A 23,799-nucleotide genomic window follows, 5' to 3' on the forward strand; every position below is an offset into this window, starting at 1 on the left:
CAACAGATTAAATAACAAAATTTCTTATGCTATGTTTATGATCAGAATGGAAGGATGTAAACTACTATTAAGTATTAAGATAATATTTCTGGTGTGCTCAGCCTTGATCAGGTTATAACTGGAATATTATATCAAGTATTGAGAGTCACCTTTTAGGAAGGACATAGATAACCTGGAACACATTCTGGAGATGTCTACCAGATCAATGAGAAGCCTAGAAATACAGTATACCGCACACCATGATGACAATGTAATTAAGGATCTCTACCTTTAAGCAGGGAAGATATAGGGGGAAATGATAATATTGCTTAATGATTTGATGCATTGTCTTTTGGTTGAGGGATTTCACTGGGTTCATCCTACCCCAGGCTCTCATCATCTCATACATCAATTACTGCAATAGCCAACTGCTTGATATCTCTATCTTGAGCCTTTCACTCCACTCCAGTTCATCATTCTCTTAGCTATCAAAGTTTGTTCTTGAAATCTAAGTCTAACTATATAATTCTCTTACAATGTAAACTCCACTGGCTCTGTATTACTTCTAGGATCAAAAGCAAAAAAAAAATGCTTAACTTTTAAATTTTTTTCATTTTAATTTTTTTTTCCAATTGGTAGAAGACATTGCATCTCTAAGAGTTCTTGGTACCTATTAAATCATAGTTAAAGATAAAAAAAATAAAATATAGACAATTCTAACTACATCTTTAAACTCCACATGTTTTCATGGACTGTCCCCTATGCCGGAATTTTTCTTTCTCCTCATTTCTATCTCCTGACTTAACTGACTTCCTTTAAGTTTCTACTAAAATCTCTAATAAAATTATTTTTTTAATTCAACCTCCCCCTTTCCTTTGTACACTATAGAAGGCAATATCCCACAAAACATAAAGCTCTTTATGTGTAATTCCAGATTCCAAATTCCAAATCCCTAAAATGGTTGAATCAGTTCTACCTACAGTTCTACCTACAGTGTATTAAACTCCCCACTTTTCCACATTCCTTCCAACATTTGTTATTTTACCCCTTTGTCATTTTAGCCAATCTGATTGGTCTGAGACAATATATCAGAATTGCTTTGATTTGCATTTCTCTAATCAGTAGTGATTTGAAGCATTTTATCATGTACCTATATATAGCTTTGATTTCTTCATTTGGAAACTGTTCATATCTTTTGCACATTTATCAATTGCAGGATGACTCTTATTCCCATACATTTGACAAAGTTCTCTACATTTTCAGTATGAGGCCTTTATCTGAGAGACAGTTTTTGGAAAAAAAAAATTCCTCCAATTTTTTGCTTTCCTTTTGGTCTTGGCAACACTTGTTTTATTAGAACAAACACTTTTTTGGTTTAATGTACTCAAAATTACCCATTTTACATCTTGCAATACTCTTCACTTCTTTACTTGTAAATTCCTCTCCTATCTATAAATCTGTTAGGTAATATGTCCCCTGTTCTAAATTTGTTTATGACATATACGTTTATGTCTAGATTATGTATCCATTTTACTTTTATCTTAGTGAATGATATAAGGTACTGATCTATGAATACTTTATGCCAAACTACTTTCCAAACATCCTAACAAATTTTCCCAAATCATGATTTCTTATCCAAATAGCCTGGATCTTTGTTTTTGTCAAATACAAGGTTACTATAATCTTTTATTATTATTTCTTATATGTCTCTTCTGTTTCACTCTTCTATGGTCTAAGCCCTTAGGATCTACCCTTCTATGTCTAAGCCACAATCAGATGGTTTGGATAATTACTGCTTTATCACACAGTTTAAAATCTGGTATTACTAGACCTCCTCCCTTTTCAGTTAAAACAATTCTTTTGTTTTTTCTTGATCTTTTGTCCTTCTAATGAATTATTATCTTTCTAGTTCAATAAAATACTATTTTGATCATTTAATTAAGATAGCATTCAATAAATAGATTAGTTTAGGAAGGATAGTTATTTTAATTATATTGCCTCTGCCTATACATGAACAATTTACTATTTCTCCAACTGTTTAGTTCTGACTTCATTTTATAATTAAATTTGTGTAATCATTGTGTTTGTTGTGGCAGATTTACTCCCAGGAATTTCATACTGTCTCTAGTTATTTTGAATGGAATATCATTTTCTAACAGTTCTTGCAGGACTTTGTTAGTAATACATAAAATGCTAATGATTTATGTGGGTTTATTTTATATTGTGCTACTTTACTGAAATTATTTATAGTTTCAACTAATTTTAGTTGTATCTTTAGGATTTTCTGTATATACCATCTTGTCATCTGCAAACAGAAATAGTTTTATTTCCTCTGCCCTTTCTGATTCCTTCAGTTTCATTTCCTTCTTCTGTTGCTATTGCTAACATTTCTAATACTATGTTAAATAATATTGATAATACTGTTCCACTCCTGTTCTTATTAGGAAAGCTTGTAACTTGCCTCTGTTAACACATAATTCTTCCTGAAGGTTTTAAATAGGTGCTTCTTATCATTAAAAATCCATTTATACCTATATTTTCCAGTATTTTTAATAGGAATGAGTATTATATTTTATCAAAGACTTTTTATCTATTGATAGAATAATAACTAGTTTTATTTGTTAAATGTTTATTCCATCCTCCCTGTAAAATTTTGCTCAGCTTTGCTGTTCATGTTTTTGTTTTTGTTTTTTGTTTGTTTGTTTGTTTGTTTTTGGTTGTAAGTGTTGCTCCTTTGATCTTTAAAATACTTTGTTCCAAATTGTGGTATGTGATGATGATGGAATACTGTTGTGCTATAAGTAATAATGATAATAATAAGGATAGTTTCAGAAAGAGCTGGAGAGCCCTGCATGAACTGATGCAGAGTAAAATAAGCAGAACCAGTAGATGATTATACACAGTAATTGCAATATTGTGAAATGATCAAATAGGATAGACTGACTTAGTTACTATCAGCAATACAATGATCCAGGACAATTTTGAGAGGCTTATGAAAAATAATACTATCCACCTCCAGAGAAAGAACTATTGGAATAGAAATGCAGATGAAAACATATGCTTTATCACTTGTTTATTTTGCTATATGTTTTGGGGTTTTGGTTTATAAAATTATTCACTTACAAAAATGAGTAATATGGAAATATAACAAAGAAATATTGTGTTCCATGCCTTTAAAATTTTTGGAACCTGGTCAGTCTTGTGCTCTTTTGACTTTATATACAGCATATTGTATTTTTTCTTATTTTCTTCTTAACCTTGGAGTTATAGAAATTAACAATGATTTTCCTGTTGATATTCATCTTGTTGTCTCTGTGTGGTGATGATTGATGAATTCTTTGAATTTCTATTTTATCCTCTACTTCTAAAACTTCTGGGAAATTTTACTTAATGATTTCTGGGAGTAGGATGCTTAAGCACTTTTTTTATCATAATTTTCCTGTATTCTGACAATTCATATATTGTCACCCCTTGATCTATTTTCCAGATTAACTTTTTAATATCATGTTTCATATTATCTTCAATTATTTCATTCTTTGGATTTTGCATTGTTATTTTTATTGTCTAAGGAAATTATTGTCTTTCTGGTGTCTAATTATACTTCTTAATAAATTAGTTTATTCCATAAGTTTCAGATCTCTTTTTTCCAGGTGGGTGATTTTCTTTTGTAATTTTCTGGCATTGCTCTTTTTTTCTAATTTTTCCTCACTCTTTCTCATTGGGTTTTAAAAATATTTTTAAATCTCTTTTTTAGGCTTATGACTTTTTGTGTTTTTCTTTGCCTTTTAGAAGCAGGTGTTTTAGCTTCACTGTTTTCCAAATTTGAATCCAGGTCTTTTCAGACTTAATAATAGCTATCTATAGTAATGTTTTTTCTCTTTGACTTACTTTTTTTTCTTTCAAATTTTAGTGACTAAATCAATAGGTATATGTGTTAATTTTAAGCCAAGCATTATTCCTAGTGGGTGAGGTGGTGCTTTAGGATCAGCATTTTTAAGAAGTCGTTCCTGGACCCTACTTAGTTCTTCCGTTTTTTAAATCTAGGGTGAGGTATAGTCCCTGCTCCCTTAGCTTAAAACTCAGTCCGTGATTGACTTAAAGCACTAGTCCCTCCCCAGTAGTTCTATCCTTGCAAGCAGACATCTCACCTTTCCCCTGGAATAGCAGCCAGATATTCAATTCTCTTGTGGTGACCAAAGTCACCAAGGTCCCAGTCCCTCAGCAACTGCGCTCATTAGGGTGTGCTCCCTCTTCACTCTACCTCTCTAAAAGCTGCAGCCTGGGACAGGCTGGTGTCTGGTCAGTGTATCTGGGACTCTGAAGTCCTTCCTTGTTCAGTGGTGAACTTCCATTTGTGGGTGAGTGGGAACACCTGGAATCAATACTGCAGTCAATGCAGGCGTATTTGGGTCTCATGCCTGTGGACTCCACTGGTGTCCACCAGAGGGATATAGCCTCATGTCAAGCAGACAAGGTGAGGCTGCTGTGCTTGCTGGTTATTGATTTAGGTGATGCCATGGCCCGAAATGTCAAAGGGCTCTCTTCCAAGTTGTCTGCTTGCACTGCTTCATTTCTGTCTCTTTCACGTTTTTTCCACTTTTTATATTGATTCTGTAGACTCATTTCTGATTTTTTGTGTGAGGGAGTTTAGAGAAGTCTTTTTTGCCTTATTCTGCCATCTTCTCACAATCTACCGAAATCTCTACTAAAATCTTCAAGAGATCTTTCCCAGTTTGCTTTAGTGCTAATGCTTTCTCTCTGTATTATTTCCAATTTGATCTGGATATGCCTTGTTTGAATACAAATATCTGAACCCTGCCTTCTGTATTAGATTATGTGTATGGTATGCATGGGGTGTTCAGAGAGGATTAGTCCCTCTGATATGAGGGTTGCAGATCCATTTTCAGGGATGCCAAGCCATTTTCAGGGTTACTTATTCACTTTTGGTACGTCCACCTGCCATCCATCTCTCGCTTTTGACTCCCACAGACTGTAGCATGTGAAATGGTTACATCCTGTTCAAACAGCTTGCAAATGAATCAAATTATGTTAAGGGTGACTTCCAGGTCTCCAGCCCATCAATGAGTTAGGGAGGCATCTATCCCAAGCACTTGAATTATTCCCCAACATAATAGATAGCTGTGAACAATTTTTTTCAAATTGTCCTTGAAGTCAGATATCATAGAGCACTAGATCATCCACTGCCTACTGACCTATCTATTATCAGTCTTCTTTATTTTTGTTTACCATTAGACTCCCATGCCTCTAGAAGAGAGTGAAACTGGCAACTTCCCAGAAGTCTGCCCCTCTTAAATCCAATTTATGCACGAGTCAAAAGACATCACCATATATTTTACCATTATACATTTTATCTTTTTCTGTTTTATTCTTTTTCTATTCAATATTTTACTTTCATATCATGTTACTCTTTCGCCAACCTCAAAATTCTATGACAGCAACCTAATGAAAAAGCAGCAGGTACAAATACACTGGGAGCTGGAGTCAAAATTCTTCACACAGGTAGCCCAGTGGTGTCTAAGCAGCTTTTTAAATGACCATACTGCTCACCTCTTTGTATAAGGGAGGGGCTAGAAAAGGAGCCCTACAATTTTTCTGCTTCATGCAATTCTAACCTGCTTACTGGGATCCATCATCCAAGCAGTCCAAATACAGAAAAATGTATGACATTTCTTACAGTGATTCCACTTACCATTGGCAGAATTGTGCATATTCATGGAGAACTTGAAATCCAGTAGATCTGAAAGGTGAACAGTTCTTATTGTGAGATATCTCAGGTGGGATATCCAAACAGTAGCCCTCAGTGAATCCAGGCTAGCAAATGGAGGCCAACTTGCCAAAATTAGAGCAAGGTACATATTTTTTTTTTCTGGAGTCATGATAAGGAACACCATGGAGCTGGTCTTGGTTTTGCAGTCAAATACAATTTAATAAAAAAAAAGTGTATTCCTCCTAAAAGAAGTGAATGAAAGGCTCATGACAGCACAATTGTCACTTGCAAGAAAGTACGACACCACCATCAACAGTGGGTATACTCCCACCACGAACTGGTGGGAACCTGGTAATAGCAAACCCTGATAAAGTCAAAGAAAAATTACATGAATACCTAGAGATGCATATCATCTACGTGCTGAAAGAGGAAAAGCTTATAATTCTGGTTGACTTTAATGCCATTGTAGGCACATACTGTCAAACATGGCAGGGAGTCTCTGGGAGGAATGGGAACTTCTTGCAATAGCAAGAATACCTTCCTACTGAAGACATGTTTGTGCATGGAGCAGAGACACACAAAACTCATTGTTAACAGATTTGAGTACTTCTTCATGCACAAACTATTTCTTGCTGATTGGATGGAAAGCTGATACAAGAGGGGAGCAGAAAAGGAGTGGGAAGCTTTCTGAGATTTGGTGTAGTATTGCATATATTCACTCCTTTGGACCAGAAGACTCGTAGGCATCAGGATTATGTCTGGTGAAGGTGATGAAGAAATTCAGAGCTACTTAAATAAAAAATGAGAATTCCAGAGGACTAACGACCAAAATAATTTGTCTCTTAAGAAGGCAAAGTTTTACTCTATTAAAATTAAAGCATAATTAGAGCTTAGAGTAATGCAGGATTATTGGTTCAGAAAGAAGTCAGATGAAATTCAGTTTCATTGATAGAAACAATCCAAAGTGCTTCTACAATGTCCTGTTCATGGGCCAAAGACTGATGGTTTCAACTACTCAGCACTGATGGAGCCACACTGATCAGTGATAAGGACATGATTCTAAAGACATGGGCTGAACACTTGCATGGAGTTCTCAACAGATTCTCAGCACTATTGCTGAAGCCATTGACTGTACACTTCAAATTGAAAGGGAATCCTCCCTGATGTGAATTTCCAATTGAAATAGACAGTTTGAATGTCAGTTTTCTCCCATGTGGCAAAACACCCAAGACCAATTCTGTTCCAACAGGGATTTACAAGGCATAGGGTCCATTGCTCATACAAAAAAACAAAAACAAAAACAAAAACAAAAAAAACTGACCGAAATCTTCTGAGTTATATGTCAAAAGAAGGTTCTCCTCCAGGAGATTAAGTATCCCTTGTTCTTTTTGTATATAAAGAAACAGGAAATATTGTGATAATCCCAAAGGCATCTCTTTCTTAGACCTTACCATCAAGATACTTGCCAGGGGGCTCCTCAATCAGCTGATCCTTCACCTGCAAGATGGTCTGTGTGGCTTCATAAAGGATGAGGAAAGGTCATCATGATGTTTGCTGCCTGACAATTCCAGGAGAATTGCCAGGAGCAGAACCGAGATCTGAACATGAAATTCTTTGATCTAACCAAGACCTTTGATAATGTCAGGTATGAGAAATTGTAAAAGATCTTGACAAAATCTGGTTGTTTGAGGCAGTTCATCAGTATTGTATATCAGTTTTATGATGACGTGCTTGCACGTTCTGGATAACACAAAATGATGTCTAAAATTCCCAGTCACCAATGAAATGAAGCAGGCCTGTGTGCTTGCTCCTCTACTTTGTATCATGATATTTTCAGCAATGTTGTCAGATGCCTTCAGTGAGAATGAAAACAGCATCCAGGTCAATTACCACATGGAAAAAAATATATTTAACTTGAAATTTAATTTTAAAAGGCCATAATCCAAGACTGAAGTGAAGTTATTTGCACATGACTGTGCATTCAATGCAGCCTCTAAGGATAGTATGCAATAGAGTGTACATCTTCCATGTGTGCCAATTTTTGCCTGACGGTTAACATAAAAAAAATAAGTTCTCCACCATTCAACACCACACCATCTATATGTGGAACTATCAGTTATAGAAAAGGGAGAGATTTTTTTTTTTTAAAATATATTTTATTTGATCATTTCCAAGCATTATTCGTTAAAGACATAGATCATTTTCTTTTCCTCCCCCCCACCCCCCATAGCCGACGCGTAAGTCCACTGGGCATTAGATGTTTTCTTGATTTGAACCCATTGCTTTGTTGATAGTATTTGCATTAGAGTGTTCATTTAAAGTCTATCCTCTGTCATGTCCCCTCAACCTCTGTATTCAGGCAGTTGCTTTTTCTCGGTGTTTCCACTCCCATAGTTTATCCTTTGCTTATGAATGGTGTTTTTTTTCTCCTGGATCCCTGAAAGTTGTTCAGGGACATTACACCGCCCCTAATGGAGAAGTCCATTACATTCGATTATACCACAGTGTATTAGTCTCTGTGTACAATGTTCTCCTGGTTCTGCTCCTCTCGCTCTGCATCACTTCCTGGAGGTTGTTCCAGTCTCCATGGAACTTCTCCACTTTATTATTCCTTTGAGCACAATAGTATTCCATCACCAACATATACCACAATTTGTTCAGCCATTCCCCAATTGATGGGCATCCCCTCGTTTTCCAGTTTTGGGCCACCACAAAGAGCGCAGCTATGAATATTTTTGTACAAGTCTTTGTGTCCATTATCTCTTTGGGGTACAGACCCAGCAGTGCTATGGCTGGGTCAAAGGGTAGATATTCTTTTGTCGCCCTTTGGGCATAGTTCCAAATTGCCCTCCAAAATGGTTGGATCAGTTCACAACTCCACCAGCAATGAATTAATGTCCCTACTTTGCCACATCCCCTCCAGCATTCATTACTTTCCTTTGCTGTTATGTTAGCCAATCTGCTAGGTGTGAGGTGATACCTCAGAGTTGTTTTGATTTGCATCTCTCTGATTATAAGAGATGTAGAACACTTCTTCATGTGCTTGTTAATAGTTTTGATTTCTTTATCTGAGAACTGCCTATCCATTTCCCTTGCCCATTTATCAATTGGAGAATGGCTTGATTTTTTGTACAATTGATTTAGCTCATTATAAATATGAGTAATTAAACCTTTGTCAGAGGTTTCTATGAAGATTTTTTCCCAATTTATTGTTTCCCTTCTGATTTTAGTTATATTGGTTTTGTTTGTACAAAAGCTTTTTAGTTTGATGTAGTCAAAATTATTTATTTTACATTTTGTGATTCTTTCTATATCTTGCTTGGTTTTAAAGCCTTTCCCCTCCCAAAGGTCTGACATGTATACTATTCTGTGTTTACCCAATTTACTTATGGTTTCCTTCTTTATGTTTAAGTCACTCACCCATTTTGAATTTATCTTGGTGTAGGGTGTGAGGTGTTGATCTATTCCTAGTCTCTCCCACACTGTCTTCCAATTTTCCCAGCAATTTTTATCGAATAGTGGATTTTTGTCCCAAAAGCTGGGATCTTTGGGTTTATCGTATACTGTCTTGCTGAGATCGTTTTCCCCCAGTCTATTCCACTGATCTTCCTTTCTGTTTCTTAGCCAGTACCAAATTGTTTTGATGACTGCTGCTTTGTAATATAGTTTTAGGTCAGGGACTGCAAGGCCCCCATCATATGTGTTTTTTTTCATTAATTCCCTGGATATCCTTGATCTTTTGTTCTTCCAAATGAACTTTGTTATGGTTTTTTCTAAATCAGTGAAGAAGTATTTTGGTAGTTCAATGGGTATGGCACTAAATAGATAAATAAGTTTGGGTAGGATGGTCATTTTTATTATATTGGCTCGTCCTATCCATGAGCAGTTAATGTTTTTCCAATTGTTCAAGTCTAGTTTTAGTTGTGTGGCGAGTGTTTTGTAGTTGTGTTCATATAGTTCCTGTGTTTGTCTTGGGAGATAGATTCCTAGGTATTTTATTTTGTCTAAGGTGATTTTGAATGGGATTTCTCTTTCTAGTTCTTGCTGCTGAGCTGTGTTGGAGATATATAGAAAAGCTGATGATTTATGTGGGTTTATTTTGTATCCTGCAACTTTGCTAAAGTTGTTGATTATTTCAATTAGCTTTTTGGTTGAATCTCTAGGATTCTTTAAGTAGACCATCATGTCATCCGCAAAGAGTGATAACTTGGTCTCCTCCTTGCCTATTCTGATACCTTCAATTTCTTTATCTTCTCTAATTGCTACTGCTAGTGTTTCTAGTACAATGTCAAATAGTAGAGGTGATAATGGGCATCCTTGTTTCACTCCTGATCTTATTGGGAATGCATCTAGTTTATCCCCATTGCAGATGATATTAGCTGTTGGTTTTAGATATATACTGTTTATTATTTTTAGGAATGACCCTTCTATTCCTATGCTTTCTAGTGTTTTTAGTAGGAATGGGTGTTGTATTTTATCAAAGGCTTTTTCTGCATCTATTGAGATAATCATGTGGTTCTTGCTAGTTTGCTTGTTGATGTGGTCAATTATGTGGATGGTTTTCCTAATGTTGAACCAGCCCTGCATCCCTGGTATGAATCCTACTTGATCATGGTGAATGATCCTTCTGATCACTTGCTGGAGTCTTTTTGCTAGTATCCTATTTAAAATTTTTGCATCTATATTCATTAGGGAGATTGGTCTATAGTTTTCTTTCTCTGTTTTTGACCTGCCTGGTTTTGGAATCAGTACCATGTTTGTGTCGTAAAAGGAGTTTGGTAGAACTCCCTCTTTGCTTATTATGTCAAATAGTTTGTATAGTATTGGGGTCAACTGTTCTCTGAATGTTTGATAGAATTCACAGGTGAATCCGTCAGGCCCTGGGGATTTTTTCTTAGGAAGTTCTTTGATGGCTTGATGGATTTCAATTTCTGATATGGGATTATTTAAGAATTCTATTTCCTCTTCTGTTAGTCTAGGCAGTTTGTATTTTTGTATATATTCATCCATTTCTCCTAAATTGGTGTATTTATTGCCATATAATTGGGCAAAGTAATTTCTAATGATTGCCTTAATTTCCTCCTCATTGGAGGTGCTGTCCCCCTTTTCATCTTTAATGCTGTGAATTTGCTTTTCTTCCTTCCTTTTTTTAATTAGATTGACCAGTACTTTGTCTATTTTGTTTGTTTTTTCAAAGTACCAGCTTCTTGTCTTATTTATTAAATCAATAGTTCTATCACTTTCGATTTTATTAATTTCTCCCTTAATTTTTAGGATTTCAAATTTGGTTTTCTGCTGGGGGTTTTTAATTTGATCGCTTTCGAGTTTTTTCAATTGCATTTCCAATTGATTGATCTCTGCTCTCCCTTGTTTGTTAATATGAGCTTTCAGGGATATGAATTTGCCTCTGATTACCGCTTTGGCTGCATCCCAAAAGGTTTGAAAGGATGTTTCGCCATTGTCATTTTCCTTGATGAAATTATTAATTGTTTCTATGATTTCTTCTTTAGCTAAACGGTTTTGGAGTATCATATTGTTTAATTTCCAATTGGTTTTAGATTTGGTTTTCCATGTACCATTACTAATCATTATTTTTATTGCCTTGTGATCTGAGAAGGCTGCATTCATTATTTCTGCTTTTTTGCATTTGTGTGCTATGTTTCTGTGACCTAATGTATGGTCAATTTTTGTGAATGTGCCATGTGGTGCTGAGAAGAAGGTGTATTCCTTTTTATCCCTATTTATTTTTCTCCATATGTCTATTAATTCTAATTTTTCTAAGATTTCATTCACTTCTTTTACCTCTTTCTTATTTATTTTTTGATTTGATTTATCTAAATTTGATAATGGTTGGTTTAAGTCTCCCACTAGTATGGTTTTATTGTCTATTTCTTCCTTCAATTCTCCTAGTTTCTCCATTAGAAATTTGGGTGCTATATTATTTGGTGCATACATGTTGATTTTTTTTTTTTTTTTTTAATATATTTTATTTGATCATTTCCAAGCATTATTCGTTAAAGACATAGATCATTTTCTTTTCCTCCCCCCCACCCCCCATAGCCGACGCGTAAGTCCACTGGGCATTAGATGTTTTCTTGATTTGAACCCATTGCTTTGTTGATAGTATTTGCATTAAAGTGTTCATTTAAAGTCTATCCTCTGTCATGTCCCCTCAACCTCTGTATTCAGGCAGTTGCTTTTTCTCGGTGTTTCCACTCCCATAGTTTATCCTTTGCTTATGAATGGTGTTTTTTTTCTCCTGGATCCCTGAAAGTTGTTCAGGGACATTACACCGCCCCTAATGGAGAAGTCCATTACGTTCGATTATACCACAGTGTATTAGTCTCTGTGTACAATGTTCTCCTGGTTCTGCTCCTCTCGCTCTGCATCACTTCCTGGAGGTTGTTCCAGTCTCCATGGAACTTCTCCACTTTATTATTCCTTTGAGCACAATAGTATTCCATCACCAACATATACCACAGTTTGTTCAGCCATTCCCCAATTGATGGGCATCCCCTCGTTTTCCAGTTTTGGGCCACCACAAAGAGCGCAGCTATGAATATTTTTGTACATGTCTTTGTGTCCATTATCTCTTTGGGGTACAGACCCAGCAGTGCTATGGCTGGGTCAAAGGGTAGATATTCTTTTGTCGCCCTTTGGGCATAGTTCCAAATTGCCCTCCAGAATGGTTGGATCAGTTCACAACTCCACCAGCAATGAATTAATGTCCCTACTTTGCCACATCCCCTCCAGCATTCATTACTTTCCTCTGCTGTTATGTTGGCCAATCTGCTAGGTGTGAGGTGATACCTCAGAGTTGTTTTGATTTGCATCTCTCTGATTATAAGAGATTTAGAACACTTCTTCATGTGCTTGTTAATAGTTTTGATTTCTTTATCTGAGAACTGCCTATCCATTTCCCTTGCCCATTTATCAATTGGAGAATGGCTTGATTTTTTGTACAATTGATTTAGCTCATTATAAATATGAGTAATTAAACCTTTGTCAGAGGTTTCTATGAAGATTTTTTCCCAATTTGTTGTTTCCCTTCTGATTTTAGTTATATTGGTTTTGTTTGTACAAAAGCTTTTTAGTTTGATGTAGTCAAAATTATTTATTTTACATTTTGTGATTCTTTCTATAACTTGCTTGGTTTTAAAGCCTTTCCCCTCCCAAAGGTCTGACATGTATACTATTCTGTGTTTACCCAATTTACTTATGGTTTCCTTCTTTATGTTTAAGTCACTCACCCATTTTGAATTTATCTTGGTGTAGGGTGTGAGGTGTTGATCTATTCCTAGTCTCTCCCACACTGTCTTCCAATTTTCCCAGCAGTTTTTATCGAATAGTGGATTTTTGTCCCAAAAGCTGGGATCTTTGGGTTTATCGTATACTGTCTTGCTGAGGTCGTTTTCCCCCAGTCTATTCCACTGATCTTCCTTTCTGTTTCTTAGCCAGTACCAAATTGTTTTGATGACTGCTGCTTTGTAATATAGTTTGAGGTCTGGGACTGCAAGGCCCCCATCATATGTGTTTTTTTTCATTATTTCCCTGGATATCCTTGATCTTTTGTTCTTCCAAATGAACTTTGTTATGGTTTTTTCTAAATCAGTGAAGAAGTATTTTGGTAGTTCAATGGGTATGGCACTAAATAGATAAATAAGTTTGGGTAGGATGGTCATTTTTATTATATTGGCTCGTCCTATCCATGAGCAGTTAATGTTTTTCCAATTGTTCAAGTCTAGTTTTAGTTGTGTGGCGAGTGTTTTGTAGTTGTGTTCATATAGTTCCTGTGTTTGTCTTGGGAGATAGATTCCTAGGTATTTTATTTTGTCTAAGGTGATTTTGAATGGGATTTCTCTTTCTAGTTCTTGCTGCTGAGCTGTGTTGGAGATATATAGAAAAGCTGATGATTTATGTGGGTTTATTTTGTATCCTGCAACTTTGCTAAAGTTGTTGATTATTTCAATTAGCTTTTTGGTTGAATCTCTAGGATTCTTTAAGTAGACCATCATGTCATCTGCAAAGAGTGATAACTTGGTCTCCTCCTTGCCTATTCTGATGCCTTCAATTTCTTTATCTTCTCTAATTGCTACTGCTAGTGTTTCTAGTACAATGTCAAATAGTAGAGGTGATAATGGGCATCCTTGTTTCACTCCTGATCTTATTGGGAATGCATCTAGTTTATCCCCATTGCAGATGATATTAGCTGTTGGTTTTAGATATATACTGTTTATTATTTTTAGGAATGACCCTTCTATTCCTATGCTTTCTAGTGTTTTTAATAGGAATGGGTGTTGTATTTTATCAAAGGCTTTTTCTGCATCTATTGAGATAATCATGTGGTTCTTGCTAGTTTGCTTGTTGATGTGGTCAATTATGTGGATGGTTTTCCTAATGTTGAACCAGCCCTGCATCCCTGGTATGAATCCTACTTGATCATGGTGAATGATCCTTCTGATCACTTGCTGGAGTCTTTTTGCTAGTATCCTATTTAAAATTTTTGCATCTATATTCATTAGGGAGATTGGTCTATAGTTTTCTTTCTCTGTTTTTGACCTGCCTGGTTTTGGAATCAGTACCATGTTTGTGTCGTAAAAGGAGTTTGGTAGAACTCCCTCTTTGCTTATTATGTCAAATAGTTTGTATAGTATTGGGGTTAATTGTTCTCTGAATGTTTGATAGAATTCACAGGTGAATCCATCAGGCCCTGGGGATTTTTTCTTAGGAAGTTCTTTGATGGCTTGATGGATTTCAATTTCTGATATGGGATTATTTAAGAATTCTATTTCCTCTTCTGTTAGTCTAGGCAGTTTGTATTTTTGTATATATTCATCCATTTCTCCTAAATTGGTGTATTTATTGCCATATAATTGGGCAAAGTAATTTCTAATGATTGCCTTAATTTCCTCCTCATTGGAGGTGCTGTCCCCCTTTTCATCTTTAATGCTGTGAATTTGCTTTTCTTCCTTCCTTTTTTTAATTAGATTGACCAGTACTTTGTCTATTTTGTTTGTTTTTTCAAAGTACCAGCTTCTTGTCTTATTTATTAAATCAATAGTTCTATCACTTTCGATTTTATTAATTTCTCCCTTAATTTTTAGGATTTCTAATTTGGTTTTCTGCTGGGGGTTTTTAATTTGATCGCTTTCGAGTTTTTTCAATTGCATTTCCAATTGATTGATCTCTGCTCTCCCTTGTTTGTTAATATGAGCTTTCAGGGATATGAATTTGCCTCTGATTACCGCTTTGGCTGCATCCCAAAAGGTTTGAAAGGATGTTTCGCCATTGTCATTTTCCTTGATGAAATTATTAATTGTTTCTATGATTTCTTCTTTAGCTAAACGGTTTTGGAGTATCATATTGTTTAATTTCCAATTGGTTTTAGATTTGGTTTTCCATGTACCATTACTAATCATTATTTTTATTGCCTTGTGATCTGAGAAGGCTGCATTCATTATTTCTGCTTTTTTGCATTTGTGTGCTATGTTTCTGTGACCTAATGTATGGTCAATTTTTGTGAATGTGCCATGTGGTGCTGAGAAGAAGGTGTATTCCTTTTTATCCCTATTTATTTTTCTCCATATGTCTATTAATTCTAATTTTTCTAAGATTTCATTCACTTCTTTTACCTCTTTCTTATTTATTTTTTGATTTGATTTATCTAAATTTGATAATGGTTGGTTTAAGTCTCCCACTAGTATGGTTTTATTGTCTATTTCTTCCTTCAATTCTCCTAGTTTCTCCATTAGAAATTTGGGTGCTATATTATTTGGTGCATACATGTTGATTAATGATATTTCCTCATTGTCTAGAGTCCCTTTTAACAAAATATAATTACCTTCCCTATCCCTTTTGATCAGGTCTATTTTTGCATTGGCTTTATCAGATATCATGATTACCACTCCTGCCTTCTTTCTATCAGTTGAGGCCCAGAAGGTCTTACTCCATCCTTTAATTCTGACCTTGTGGGTGTCTACCCGCCTCATGTGTGTTTCTTGAAGACAACATATGGTAGGGTTTTGGATTCTAATCCATTCTGCTATTCGTCTACGTTTTATGGGTGAGTTCATCCCATTCACGTTCAAAGTTATGATTGTCATTTGTGGACTCCCTGGCATTTTGATTGCCTTCCCTAATTCTAACTTTTTCTTCTTCGGCTCTACCTTTTAGTCCAGTGATTTACTTTGAATCAGTCCCCCTTGTCCCCTCCCTTGATGTTTCCCTTTTTAGTCCCTCCCTTTTTGTTCCCTCCCCCTCCCCCCTCTCTTTCCCTCCCTTTTTGTTCTCCCTCTCCCCCTCCCCCCCTTGGTTTTCCCTTCTCCTTACCCTTGTTGGGTAAGATAGAATTCAAGATCCCAATGGATCTGGATGTTTTTCCCTCTCAGAGTTGATTTCCCTGAGATTGAGGTTTAAGTAACCCCCCCCCCTCTCTTCCTCTCCTTCTTATAGGAGTTTTCTTCCCCTCCCCTTCCCCTGTGAATCTTTGTGTGAGAACCATTATTCTATTTGGTCTTTCTTTACCCCCTATTTATACATTACATTTTCCCCACATATTAGTATACATAGGTTGATATAAATGTAGTCCTTATAGAAGAGAGTTTGAGTAAAAGAAGATAACATTTTTCCCCTTTCCTTAATATTTACCTTTTCAGGTATTCCTTGCTCTTTGATTTTCGGTATCAAACTTTCCACAGAGCTCTGGTCTTTTCTTTGCAAAAAGTTGGAAGTCTTCTATTTTGTTGAATGCCCATACTCTCCCTTGGAAGTATATAGTCAGTTTTGCTGGGTAGCTGATTCTTGGTTGGAGACCCAGCTCTCTTGCCTTTCTGAAGATCATGTTCCATGCCTTACGATCATTCAGCGTAGAACTTGCAAGGTCTTGTGTGATCCTGATTGGCATTCCTTTATATCTAAATTGCCTTTTTCTGGCTTCCTGTAGGATTTTTTCTTTTGTTTGATAGCTTTGGAATTTGGCAATTACATTCCTGGGAGTTGTCTTTTGGGGGTTTAGTGTAGAAGGTGTTCTGTGAGCTCTGTCAGTGGATGTATTGCCCCCTTGTTCTAGAATCTCTGGGCAATTTTCTTTGATTATATCTTGTATCACCATGTCCAGTTTGGTGTTTATTTCTGGCTTTTCTGGGAGTCCAATTATTCTTAAATTTTCTCTTCTCCCCCTGTTTTCCAGATCTATCACCTTGTCGGTGAGATATTTTATGTTCTCTTCTAATTTCTTGGTGTTTTGGCTTTGCTTTATTAGTTCTTGCTTTAAAGCCTGGTTTTCTTTTACAGTTTGGTCAAACTGGTTTTGTAGATGCGTGAATTTCTTTTGCATCATTTCCCACTTTTCCTCCCAGAGGGCTTCCATCTTTTTGGTCCTTTCTGATTCAAATTCTTCATGGGTTTGTGGAGAGTTTCTATTTCCTTTGGAAGATTTTGGAGAATTTTCTTGTATATCTTCTTCTATCTGCTCTGTATTTTGTATTTTGGCTCCATAGAATGTGTCCAGAGTCGCCCCTTTCTTCTTATTTTTCTTGGTATTTTGGGGCTTCTGTGCTTCTGTGGAATTTGTCATCTCTGAACGTGGAGGATTGGCTTTTCTTGTCTTTGTCTGGTGATCAGTGGCTTTAGTCCTGGGCAGATGTTGGTTCTATGAGCGTTCCCTGGGTTAAACTGAATATGCCTCACTGGAACTGGAATGGAAGGGTCGGACCACGAGGCCACACTCTCCCCCTGGCTCAATTTCCGGAAGTTGCCTTCAGAATCCCTGGCCGTGAGGCTGTTTCGTCGGCCTGCGGGGGGATGGGCTGCCGCTTCCCCAAGCTCCGAGAGCACAGACTTTCACTGAGACTTGGATAGCAGGATCCAGCCCGCGAGGCTGTCTTGCCCGCCCTGAGGGTTGCTGTTGTTTTGACCAGCTCTCTGCAGCGGAGGCCCCAGGCAGTAACTTTCACCCGGACCTACCGGCTCTCTGCAGCGGAAGCCCCAGGCAGTAACTTTCACCCGGACTGGGACTTGGGTAGAAGACCCTGAGGGTTGTTGTTCCTCAGACCCTGCTCTCTGAGCCCGGCACGGCTGCCGCTTCCGGGAGCCTTGGACTCTGCGCTCCTACCCCTGAGGTCCGAGGGATCTCGGGTTCTGGCTTTTAAGGGGAGCCGTACCTTTTGAACCGGGTCCAGGTCCAGGAGGAGGGTTCCCAGGGTCTGTGCTGTTGATCGTTTTGAATTTTGGCGCCTTAGGAGCTTCTAGTTTGAGATCGGTCGGGAAGGGTTTTCCGGAGATCTGAACTTCAGCTTTCTCTAAGCCGCCATCTTAACCGGAAGTCCATACATGTTGATTAATGATATTTCCTCATTGTCTAGAGTCCCTTTTAACAAAATATAATTACCTTCCCTATCCCTTTTGATCAGGTCTATTTTTGCATTGGCTTTATCAGATATCATGATTACCACTCCTGCCTTCTTTCTATCAGTTGAGGCCCAGAAGGTCTTACTCCATCCTTTAATTCTGACCTTGTGGGTGTCAACCCGCCTCATGTGTGTTTCTTGAAGACAACATATGGTAGGGTTTTGGATTCTAATCCATTCTGCTATTCGTCTACGTTTTATGGGTGAGTTCATCCCATTCACGTTCAAAGTTATGATTGTCATTTGTGGACTCCCTGGCATTTTGATTGCCTTCCCTAATTCTAACCTTTTCTTCTTCGGCTCTACCTTTTAGTCCAGTGATTTACTTTGAATCAGTCCAAAAGGGAGAGATTTTTAACTGCTGTGAATAAGTTCACTCACCTTGGCAAAATACTTTCCAGGGATGTCCATATAGACGATAGGGTCAATTCACACATTGGCAGAGTTAGCTTGGTGTTTGGGAGGTTCTGAAAGAAGATGTGGCAGAGAAGAGGTGTTAATCTGCCTACCCATCGGAAGGTCTACAGAACTGTTGTACTGACTTCATTGTTGTGGCATTGGACTGATTTCAGGTTGTGAAACCGAAACAGTAGAACTGGCACCGTGCCAAGAAATGGAATTATTTCCATTTGAATTGTCTGATTCTGTAGATCACCTGGCAAGGTAAGGGACTGAACTCTGAGGTCTTTTTATGAGCTGAACTTCCAAGCATTCAAGTTCTACTCCAGAGAGTGCAAGACCAATGGACTACTCACATCGTTGGAAGGCCAAATGTGTATTTGCCTAAAAGACTTGGCAAGCACTCACATGGAAGTCTCGAGAAGTGATATAAGTATATTCTAAAGGTCTCTTTGAAGAACTTTAGCATCAATTGTGAGACATGGGAGACTCTAGCATAGGATCATTTAGCATAACGTGCCCACAGCTAAAAAGGCTCTGGGCGCTATTAAGCAAAGCAGAATTGTAGTAGCTCAAGAGAAACATGTATAAATTTAGAAACATTTCCTTAAATGTTTATATGGAGAATTTGTGTCTAATATGGGGTAAAACCTTCTGAGCTCATAGTGTCTGATCAGCCATAGTTGAACATACTGTATACTGACTCCAACTTCATAATGTCTTTTTAATCCTCTTCCATGATGAACAACTAAAGTTCAACTCCCTGAAGGCAGAGGCTATTTTTGCTATGTTTTATTCATGTCCCTGACACTTAGCACAGAGTCTGACCCTTATAAATTCTTCTTGACTTAATTTAATTAACTTGGCCCTGAAAGGTAGAAGTTGGATCAATGGGTAAAAATTATAGAGGGGCAGATGTAATGGGAAATTTCCTAACAGTACTATCTAAAAGTGAAATATGCTATTTCAGAACATACAAAAGCAAAATCATTCTCAGTCTTGTGAAAACACTTTCCAATTTTGCAGCGATGCTAGAATAACAGGAAAGGAAACAGAAGGTACAATGATTCACATGCACATATGACCAAAATTTAACTTCTTAGAGAGAACCAAGCAAAGCTGAATAACCCATTGTTGGATTTTCCTAGTGAATATTCCTTTCAGGTGGGAGTTGGATGAGGAGGTCACCTAAAGTCTTTCCCAATTCTCAAGTTCTGAGTCTTGTGACAAGGAAGTCACTTTAAAAGACTGATATATATTAATTTAAGGTCGCCAAGGAATTCATTTATGTAATTCCTAAATGAAAACTCAAGTCAGCAGTTAACCTTTTATGGAGTGTTTAATTACAAACAGGAAGAAGAAAGGTATTAGAGAGAGAGAGAGAGAGAGAGAGAGAGAGAGAGAGAGAGAGAGAGAGAGAGAGAGAGAGAAAGGGGAGAGAAGGGAATAGGGCTTAAATACCCCCTCTGTGTAGGCTGGGCCAAAAGGCCCAAGTCCTTAGATAGCTGAGGCAAAGAAAAGAGATCAGTCCCTATCACTCACGTGACCAAAATGGAGAAACAGTCTCAGGGGCCTCCACCTCCAGCCTCCTTCAGAGCAAGCTTCTCAGAGCACAACCTCTCAGAGCAAAACCTCCTCCTCTGTCCTCAGACCCCGCTATCTTTAAGGAAACCATCTAAGTTCCCTCCCCTCAGTTCTCACATCTACCAATCACTGTCAATGTCTCCCCTGTGCCAATGGTGATTCTAGTTTAACCCAGGACCACCCAGAGGTCTGTGGCTTTGCACATGTCTGTTGAAGGTCATATTCTCAAATAATTAAATCTTGATCCTTGCTGTAGCCCTTCCTAAATCCTTTTACTCTGAGTAGGGTGGAGATTGTAGTTTCAAGACCTGGTTCTGTCATTCCAAGTATCTCTATTATATCAATTCTAAAATCAATCATGACTCAAAGAACTTCCTGTTCTATGCTTAAGCATAGGTCAAAGCCCTTTCCATTGTTTAGCAAAAGGTTTCTGTTCTAAAGTAGTCTTAGGTAGGGAGGAGAAGGATCTTCCCATGCCAAGGGGGTTCACATTCCAATAGAGTTCTTACTATCAGTAGGAAATTTTTTCCAGTATGAGATTTCCCAATGGGGAAATTTCCAAAATTCATAAGTCTAAGAAATTTTAAGGTTTACAGTCTGTTACTATGATACTTAGTATATGGTGACTTCAGTGCCAAAGTCAGAATAAGAATCTGAATAAGAATATATAATGATATATATATATATAGACCTTTAGATATAATATATAAGAATAAGAAATGAAAAATATATGTTCATAACGAAGAAATGAGAGGATAAAGACTTATAAAGATCCATTCCTATATATTATGAGTGTTTTCTTACAGAAGAGAGTGGGAAAAGTGCTGGCATTTACTGAATGACAACATAAAAAGGAAACTGACTATATGTTAATATACAGGAAACAAATGAATTGAAATACATTTATTTCAGAATCACAATTTGGCATGCAGACAGATTGACTGGTTTAAGATAACCTAAAGTAAATATCAAATTAGAACTAAGTAAAAGACAATTAGAAGATACTGTGTAGTCTTAAAACAAACCTGAATTATTCTTTAAAAATGAGTTATTGAATTTATGGATAGGTATCATTTCTAGTGCTGTGCAGCTTCTGTGAAATGATTACAATTAGGGAGTTGCATAAAGGAGAGGTGTTAAACACTCAGATGGGATCAGAAACACTTGGAAAGCAGCCTGGACCAGGTTAAAATGTAATTGGGAAATATTTACTAAAATAAATAAAAATAAAATAGAATGTAAATTTAGGGAAAAAGTCTACTTGTGGTCTTCATGGATTCAGTTCTATGGTTTAGTATTTCCCCTTTTCTTTTTGAGTGTGACACCACTAACCTAGAACACTAAGAATAAATGACTCACTCAGAATTCCATAACCAAAATGTGTCAGTGGCAAGATGTTAACCTGGGTTTTCATAATCTCAAGGCCAGCTCTCTATCTCTTATACCATGCTTCCTATATGTAGATTCTAAAAATAGATAAAAATCAAGACATTAAACCTAAAACTCAATTTCATAGAATCTAGGGGCCCATTGTTAAACAATCCCCAAAAGAAGAACAGTACAGCAGAAACTACTTTGGTTAATAGCTATTGGATATTGCCATGCAAGGAGACATGTAAATAAAAGGTGATGCTCCATAAGAATACAGGTTAATTCACAAATGCTGTGGAAGAGGTTAAAAAATACAAGGAACAGTATTTCTTAATAGAATGATGAAAAAAGATTGAGGAGAAAACAAGCCAATAGATATCTGGAATGAGATTCATTAAAGAATTGCATTTATAGTTACAGTTGGAAGGAAGACAAAAAGTAGTCATGGAATCTAGCAGATCTGATGACTTAATTCATCAAACCAGCATGAAATAAAACATTTGCTGGTATGGCTCATGGCGATAAGCTCTCATTAATGATAAATAATAAAATCACCACATTTGGCCTCTAACATGTATGTGCTCAATGTTGATGTCAAAAAGTATCTAGGACTTCTAAGAAATTATTGAGAAGAGTTTCCAGATCTCTCCAAATATATACAGAAAAATGGGTAAAAGGCAATGCAATTCAAAAACATTTAGAGATTAATTTTTCATGGAATCTCTATCCTATCCAAAAGACTAGAACATATTCAAATTAATGCCTCTACCAAAAAAAGAAATATCTTAACTGGTAATTCATAATATTCCTCACCACTAAATATTTATGAGTGATATATTCATTCAGCAAGGATATCTGATAAATATGTAAGAAGGTAACATGCAGTATTCATAGACTTTCAGCAACATATAACAACATATTTTTACACTCACATACCTGACAAAAATGTACAATATCTAATTTCCTACTGTGTCCATTGTTTATTACTTTAAAAAATACTTGACTGAGATCAGAATCCAATCTTGTAGCCTCACTTCAGAGAAGGAGTCTCCTCCAGAACCATTAAAATTAAAAAAAAAAATCTGTGACAGATGCGACCTCAGAGATAATTTAATTTAACCAGCTACTAAGCAATGACATTAAGCAAGGTGTAAGAAAGACATATGTTCACCCCTGTTACTCCCCAGTATCCTGTGAAAATTCCAAACAAAAGAAATTTTGATGGGGATTTAGGACTAAGAGAAAGGGAGAATATATTCAAATTCTGAGTTACAATTAACCTTATAATTGATTGATCCTTAATTATTATGAATCCATAAGCACAACAAAGTTTTATGCAGTTTAAGTTATAATGGGAAAAAGTTTAATTGTTTTTATAGCAAAGACAAACTATTTAAGAATATTTTATTCATATTAGGTTATGAAGCTGGACAGACAACCTGTCAAGTCCTTCTATCTTTATTATTTGGATAAGCCACATAAATGGACTCTGAGCTATATTTAAAAAAAAATAATAGAAAAGAAAGAAACAAACTGAAAAAAAAACTACTATGTGCCAGGCACTGGGTTAAGGAATTTTTAAATATTTTCTCATTTTACTTTTTAAAAAACCTTTACCATTCACTTTTGAGACTGGCTTGACTATGGTATAGACTGACAGATTAGGCTCATAGGAATATAAATTGCTAAAGTTAAAAGATTTCTAGAATTCGATAAGTCAAATTTTTTTTCATTACATAAGGAGAAAACTGAGATACAAAGCCATACAAATATCAATGGTGTTAGAATGAAAATTTAGGTTTCCTGTCTTGGTCCAGTATTATTTTTAAGATACTATATTTTATGATGCTATTTAAATTCTGTTATTACAAAAGGAGACCTCTTAATACTCAAAGAGTTCTGGAACTAAAGAAATTTTTAAAAAAATAAGAGGCATTCTCCAGCTGATAAATGGTAAAAGGAACAGGTGGTTTTCACAAGAAGAAATCAAAGCTATCAGTAGTCACAGGAATAAATCCCCTAATTCATTATTGATTAGAGAAATGCAAATTAAAAGAACTCTGAGAGATCACTTCACATCTATCAGGCTGGTTAACATGAGAGAAAAGGAAAAATACAAATGCTAGAGGGCATGGAGGAAAATAGGGACAATACTACACTGTTGGTGGAGTTGTGAACTGATCTGGAGAACAATTTGGAACTCTGCCCAAAAGCCAATAAAACTGTATGGACCCAATGAACGAGACTCTCCTTAATCTGTATCCCAAAAAGACAAAAGAAAGGCAGAAAGAATCTTTTTGTACCAAAATGTTTATAGCAGTCCTTTTTGCA

Source organism: Monodelphis domestica, chromosome 7 (assembly GCF_027887165.1).
Source record: "Monodelphis domestica isolate mMonDom1 chromosome 7, mMonDom1.pri, whole genome shotgun sequence".
NCBI classification, from domain to species: Eukaryota; Metazoa; Chordata; class Mammalia; order Didelphimorphia; family Didelphidae; genus Monodelphis; species Monodelphis domestica.